Source organism: Mauremys reevesii, linkage group 14 (genome assembly GCF_016161935.1).
Source record: "Mauremys reevesii isolate NIE-2019 linkage group 14, ASM1616193v1, whole genome shotgun sequence".
NCBI lineage: Eukaryota > Metazoa > Chordata > Testudines > Geoemydidae > Mauremys > Mauremys reevesii.
The window spans coordinates 40,980,184-40,987,788 of NC_052636.1; the positions used below are offsets into that span (position 1 = coordinate 40,980,184).

The following is a 7,605-nucleotide window of genomic DNA, read 5'->3' on the forward strand; positions in this document are numbered from 1 at the left end:
TCCCTGTGTCTCTTGTCTGAGCCAGGGCATTCAATTGTATTGACACCTTCTCTCCTGCAATGGCAATGGTCAGACAGAGGGGACATGGCCACCTTCAGCCCTGGCAGTGAGATATTCACTTTCCTCTTTCTTCATGCTGATGTTGTTCCATAAAATATGAACCATGGAATAAAAAGCTGAGTTTACTCCAGGGTGAGGAAAGAAAGGAGCCACTAACTCCCCGAAAAATCTCAGTGCCCCAGAGAAAAGCTGCCCCTGTTATTGGATCTAATGATGTGCTGGAGATATGTTGGGAAAAGGGACTGTCTGAATTGCCAAGGCAGGAAATGAACAATCTACAGCAACATCATTAACCACAGACACACTCTAGCCATGCTCCAGCCAGTGGGGAAATGGGCAGGAATTCATAACGTCAACTATAAAAATGATACACATCTAGAAATAGCATAATTATAATCAGCCAATCAGAATCTCTCCATAGACCCCTTACGCGACAACCTTTCTACAATATTGGCTGAAAATAGAACAGCGGTCGCAACGGTGATCTATACGGTTACAGATTATGTCAATAACATTACAGGAGGTGACACGGCATCAGTGAGACTGATATTGGAATACTGCCTTCAGTTTTGGTGTCCTCGTTTGATAAAGATGTTGTGAAATTGGAGCTGGGGCAGCAAAGAGCCACCAAAGGTTCTGAGGGCTGGAGAAAAATGCCTTCTAGGGAGCTATTGAAAGAGCTCAACCTGTTTAGCTGATCAAGAGAAGATTGAAAGGTGACTTCATTGAAGTGTTGAAGTGCCTTCAGAGAGAGAAAAAATTGGGTATTAAAAGGCTCTTGAATCGAGCAGAGAAAGGCATAACAAGACCCAATAGCTGGAAGGTGAAAAGAGAGAAATTCATATTACAACTAAGGCACAAATATTCAACAGCGAGGATGATTCACCACAGGAACAAGCTACCAAGGAAAGTGATGGATTCTCCATCTCTTGATGTCATTTAATGAAGACAAGATGCCTTTCTGGAATGAGTTTGCCCCAAAAGTAGCTCTTGTGTCATACAGGAGGCCTGTGATATGCAGGGGGTCAGATTAGATGCTCTAATGGTCTCTTCTGGCCATAAAGTCGACTAATTTCTGAAAAACTGAGTGTAGCATTGGGAGCAGCGTCTGATGTTTCCCTGTCTAGCCGGCTTGCTGCCTAGAACGAACGCTCCTTGAGTGGGGTGATCCACAGGGAGTAGCTCAAACCTGCAAAGTGCCTGGCCAGGGGCAGGACATTAGCCCAGCAAGGGAGGGGTGTGGCAGTGACATCACAAAGGCCTTTTGCAGGACCTCAGACTATTGGTCCAAGGTGGTGGGGAGGTGGTGACCTCACAGAGAGATGCTGACATCAGCCAGGCAGGACAGGGGCGAGGGGCCAGGGAAACCTCAGAGACCCCTGGGGTCTTTTTCTTATCTAGGATCCTATTACCCTGTCCTGATTTTCCACACTCGCTGTCTGGTCACCCTCGGGTGTGCACATGTGGGGTCCCAGCTGCTCCCTGCCCCCCTCATTGAAGCAGGTGTGCAGGGTTACTGCCCTGGGAACTGCAGGGCACCAGCAGGCATGGGACTGGCTGGAGGCAGGGCAGGGGCTGACTGGAGGTAAGGTCTGGCTGCAGGCAGGGCAAGGGGTGCGGGGCTGGCTGGAGACAGGGGTGTGTGGGGCTGGCTGGCTGAAGGCAGGGCAAGGGGTGCGGGGCTGGCTGGAGACAGGGGTGTGTGGGGCAGACTGGCTGGCTTCAGGCAGGGGGGTGCAGCAGAAGTTGGCTGGAGACAGGGCAGGGTGTGCACGGCTGGGGGTGTGTGGGGGCTGGCTGGCTTTGGGCGGGGCCACAGGGGGGTGCGGCAGGAGCTAGCTGGAGACAGGGCAGGGGGTGTGGCAGGGGCTGGCTGTGAGCAGGGCAGGGGGCGTGGGGCTGGCTGCAGGCAGGGGCTGGCTGCGGGCAGGGCAGGGTTGCAGAGCTGGCTGCAGGCAGGGCACGGGGTGCGGGGCTGGCTGGAGGCAGGGCAGGGGGGTGCAGCAGGGGTTGACTGGAGCCGGGGCATGCGGGGCTGGCTGGAGACAAGGGCTGGCTGCGGGCAAGGCAGGGGGTGTGGGGCTGGCTGCAGGCAGGGGCTGGCTGCAGGCAGGGCACGGGGTGCGGGGCTGGCTGGAGGCAGGGCAGGGGGTGTGGCAGGGGCTGGCTGCAGGCAAGGCAGGGGGTGCGGGGCTGGCTGGAGACGGGCTGGCTGCGGGCAGGGCAGGGAGTGCGGGGCTGGCTGCAGACAGGGGCTGGCTGCGGGCAGGGCAGGGGGTGCGGGCAGGGCATGGGGTGCAGGGCTGGCTGGAGACAGGGGCTGGCTGCAGGGAGGGCAGGGGGTGGAGGTCACGCAGAAAATGTCCTGAGAGGTATTTTAAGGTGAAGATAACGCCATGGTTACCAGGTGACTGGCACATCCTGGGTTAAAGAAAGGAAGGGACCTGGAGTTAATAGTCTGAAGTATTTGTGTTACCAACCCTGTCACTGTCTGACCCCCCTTCAGTGTGGAGCAGGTGTGTACGTTGCTGTGTGGAACGCACAGACTCCTGCAGAGCAGGGGCAGTTGTTTCCATGGCAGAGAGCCTGGCACTTAGGAGACTTTCCTGACTTGCTGTTTTGAAGCAATTCAGTAAAATAACGGTGGAGCTACAATGTCTGGTCCAAAATTTCAGCCCCCCTCCGGTGCAAAAACGCTATTTTAGGATCTAAACAGGAGGCTTCCAGCGCTAGGACACCTGACCAGAGAGCTCAGTGGGGGCATAACAGCTGCTGACGCTGATGGTACGTCCAGACTACCAGCCGGATCAACGGGTAGCAATCGACTTCCTGGAGTTCGATATATCACGTCTCATCTAGACGTGATATATCGAACCCCGAACGTGCTCCCGTCGACTCCGGAACTCCACCGGCGCAAGTGGCCGTAGCGGAGTCGACGGGGGAGCCGTGGACGTCGATCCCGCGCCGTGAGGACGGGTAAGTAATTCGAGCTAAGGTACTTCAACTTCAGCTACGCTATTCACGTAGCTGAAGTTGCGTACCTTAGATCGAGCCCCCCCCACCCCTAGTGTAGACCAGGCCTCAGGGTCCTGGGCTAAATCCATTTGCAGGTGGAGGCGTTTCGATTTATTTGATCGATAATGAGGAAGGCAAAGATTTAATCCCTGGTATTTTTAGTAAATGTCATGGACAGATCACGGGCAAAAAACAAAAGCTCATTGCCCATGACCCGGCCATGACTTACACCATAAATACCCCTCATTGAATCTTGGGGAGGGAGGCCCAGGGGGTCCGTGGCACCAGCTGTGGGCGCAGGGAGTCCAGGGGGCCCGTGGCACCATGTACTGGGGGAGAAGCCCCGGGGACCAACGGCCACTCCAGATGCTGCCAGGTCAGGGGAGCCCCAGAGGCCAGCCCTGCTCCGGCCACCTCGGGACAGGTGCCTGGAGCCACTGAGCTGTGGCTGCGCCTGCCACCCTTGGAACCACTGCTCAAGCTGTCCCCAGGCGAGCTGCTGGGGCAGCCACGGAGTCAGCCACAGTGGCCACTGCAGAAGTCACAGAATCTATGACTTTTGCAGCCTCCGTGACACAGAGGGATCCCTAATAAAGAGACAAACCCCTCCCTGCTGTGACTGCAGTTCCTGGAAGGAAAGAGAAGAACAGAAAGTGAAGAGAGAAGGAAAGAGAGAGACTCCCTGTCACCTCTCTCCCCTGCTCCCTCCCCCTTGTATTCTGTAACCCCATCTCACTGGGTTCCCTGTGCTGGTGCCATGGGGGTGACACTAGAGTTCTGGGGATTAAGGGGGAGGGGAAGGGGGCTCTTCACTTCTCAGCATTTCACACAAATTTGTCTTTGGGCTGAAGTTTCTCCTGTGGGGCCTCTCAGTCAGAGCTGTACCCCACCCCCACCCCCAGTGGGGGTGTGTGTAAATTGCAGAGCAGGCAGAGAAGTCGCCCATAAAGGTTCATATTGTTCTGGTGACTGGTTCTGACCTGGGTCCCACGTTCTCTGACACAGGATCATGTGCAGAACATGGGAGCTCTGGCTTTTCCTAAATGCTGTAGACTGTGAGTTCCTGGAAAGGGCAGGGGAGAGGGAGCAAGAGGAGAAAGGCAGAGACATTGGAGATGAGGAATTGGGGGGAGAAGAAGGAGTGAACAGAGAGACAATAAATGATTGAAGCAGAACAGGTGTCCCAACACCATCTTGCTCATCACAGGTGTTCAGAGAGACAGGTAGTTGCGGGTTTTCCAGTGTCAAGTCTGAACTTTGATTCTAACAATGTGCGTTGAAATATCAAGGGGATCTCCACATACCTGAGCTCTTCCCCCCTCCCCTTTTTTGTATTAATTTTAATTTTGATGTGTTTGGCTTAACCGTGATCTTCCCTTTCCCCACCTGTATTGCAACTTGGGGTTTATGTTTATTTTGCCTCCTTTTTGTTCATGTCATTATAATTGTAACAGCAAAGGAACCTGCAGGAGCAAAAACTGACTCAAAACTTCATTTCCCCATCATGCCGGAACATCCTACAAACAGCTCACAGAGCTGGAATCATAACACGCAAGGCCACAGGATGGGAGATGCAGGTTTCCGTCTTTCTCAGATGACACATTCCAGCCCCTTGTGTGCCTCCATCCTGTATGACCTGCTGGACTTTGACACATTTATTGTTTCATTCTATAGATAATGTGATTGTAACACAATGTGACTGAAATGACACCACTTCCAGATGAGGAAACAACAGAAGAGAAAAGCCATTATTGCATTGGCTGGGAATCAAACCCAGATCAAGTGCTTGGAAGGCACCTATGCACACCACTATACCACCAATGCATCTGGCACGAGTAGCTTTCCTGCAGCCTGTGTGTGCTGGCAGAGGGAGTGACACATGACCACAGAGTTAGTGAGCAGGGTGGATGGGCTGGAAACTGCCTGACAACTGGGAGCAGAGTTACCATCCCAGAGTGACTGAAAGGGAGCAAAGGTGAAAACAGATCTCATTGGGAGCTGGCCCCACACCCGCCCCGCCCCTAGGAGAGGGGAACTGAAGCTCAACTTCAATCACAGAAAACTCTTCCCTGAGAAGGAAGGGGACAGCTTGTTTTAAAGTCCAGGTTTGTGTTTGTTCCTGCTACATACGGAGGGGCTGGGTAGTGCTGATTCCAGCCCCCAGACTCTGGGAGGATAAGGAACAAATTCAGGCTGCCAGTGAACTTCAGGAGGGAGATGATCTTTTGATAGTGATGGACGCCTCGTCCTAAAGGCCTTTGTCTGCCCCCTTCCAGTGACTGTTTGGCACAGGAATGCAGCCCCCACTCCTGGGTCTCTCCTGGGGAAATGATGTTTCTGTGCAAAACACCAAAGCTTTTAACAGAAAGGAAGAAAAGGAAATAGCCACACGATGGGACTAGGACATAAGGAATGAAACACAAGATTCTTCTCCCCTGTGCATTGACTTTTAACCTTGTTTGTGGTGGTGGTGTATCCATGTTGGTCCCAGGGGTCCTCTGGGGCACCGGGCATTGGCCACTTTTTTGGAGAGTGGGCTAGATTAACTCGTCTGATTCAGTGTGGCTGTGCTTATGTTCTAACTGGTGGTTATGGAAGAGACGAGCTTCCAGGCTACACAGAACTGAAGAAGGGTGCTGGGTTAGCTCCACAGCTTGTCTCTTTCACCAACAGAAGTTGGTCCTCTGCAAGCTCTTACCCTCACCCGCCTTGTCTCTCTTGGACTCTGAAAAGTGCTTTCTCCCCACTCCCCTTGGAGAGAAGTTAAGTTTCCCAAAGGGAAGACTTATCAGGCTGAAGCAATTGTATTGATTGTGACACTAGAATTGAAGATTTAATATTATAAATAAATGAGTCTAAATCTGAGGTTCTGGTTTTCACATTGGATTTTCTAACTCCGTTCCCAGTTCTCTTCTAGAAAGGCCTCCAGGCTGCCTGCCCAGCCCAGCAAAAGTGGCAAGGAGAAAGCCCACACTGCTGCTCTTTCAGGTAGTTGAAGGCTGCTATCAAACCCCCCTCACTCAGTCAGTCACCAGTCTGTGGCAGTGCATGGGATTCTTCCATCCTAAGTGCAGGACTCTGCACTTCTCCTTGTTGAACCTCCTCAGATTTCTTTGGGCCCAATCCTCCAATTTGTCTAGGTCGCTCTGGACCCAAAGCCTGTCCTCCAGCACTTGGGATTCTTTACATGCTTTCACAAGGCTGGTCTACACTGGGGGGGGGGGAATCAATCTAAGATACACAACTTCAGCTATGTGAATAGCATAGCTGAAGTCGAAGTATCTTAGATCGATTTACCTCTCGCTCTCACGGCGTGGGATTGACATCTGCGGCTCCCTTCGTCAACTCCGCTACCGCTGTTCGCACTGGTGGAGTTCCGGTGTCAACGGGAGCACTTTCGGGGATCGATATATCACATCTAGATGAGATGCGATATATCGATCCCCGAGAAATCGATCGTTACCCGCCGATACGGCGGGTAGTCTAGACGTACCCACAGAGCGAAAAGCACATGTTCCATGATTTCATAGGGCACAGTTTTGTGCTATCGGGAGCTTTCCCTGTGTGAATTTGACAGGTGGATCAACATAGAGACACATTGTGACCCTTCTCAGGGTGCTGAGGGCTGTGAGTCTCCTTGTTGCCACCTGCCACAAGGAAGAGGGAGTTTTCCATTTGGATGTTAGTGACCAAACTCACCAGCCTGCTGGAACTCAAGCACCCTCCTCTGAGCTACAGCAGCCACCCTAACCCTGAGTTCCTTCAACGTGTCCTCCTCTGGGGTCCAGCCCGGATCACCAGATACTCGGTGAAATCCCAGATCCTCTCTTCCCCAAGTATTCCAGGTTACTAGTTTTACTGTGGACCATTGCTACTGTATCTCACACAGCACCTGAGTACAGTTATTGAACAAGCAAAAAATGTATTTCACAACAGATAGAGATTTAAACAAACGTGAGTGATGGAAACCAACTGTTACCACTAAACAAAGGCAGAAAGTGATAGTATAGAAAGGCCAGCACAAAAAACAGAGAGAGGAACAATAAGATACTAAAAGGACAATGATTGGAACTCTCCATTTCTCTCAGTCTTTGGACTGATGGGTAGTAGAGCTGTAGCAACAGTTGAGGAACCAGGGTAAATTAAATCTAATTAACTTTTCAAGATTAGCCATCATTTCCTGTACGACTAACAAAACACAAAAACAAGACAACTTTCAGTTTTCCAAAATAATTCACATTATCACACAGTCTCTTACTCTTTAACCAATAACTTCACCTATAATTTCATTTTAATTGGTAACAATAACATATTCAAAGATCACAAATTCTTGTCATATATGTTAGTTTGCTTTTAATCCCCATTGCCAACAACTGAACCCTGGTTCTTGTTGTGGTTTGTCCCAACATAGGTCCCAACCACTTCTGTGAGTGCATATATCTCAGGATCTTCTGCCATGTGTGTTGGTAGAAGGGGTCTTCTATGTCGGAATGTTTGCATCGTGGAGAAAAATACCTCTCTTTTCACACT

The 7,605-nt window shown here is 51.4% G+C and overlaps 1 non-coding gene across 1 annotated transcript; it reads right to left on the reverse strand.

The window, feature by feature from the left end:
- Positions 1-4,827: 4,827 nt before the first annotated feature.
- On the reverse strand, positions 4,828-4,899 carry TRNAG-UCC. Its single transcript has one exon. It is a non-coding gene; the product is annotated as a tRNA-Gly (tRNA).
- Between the last annotated feature and the right edge of the window lie 2,706 nt (positions 4,900-7,605).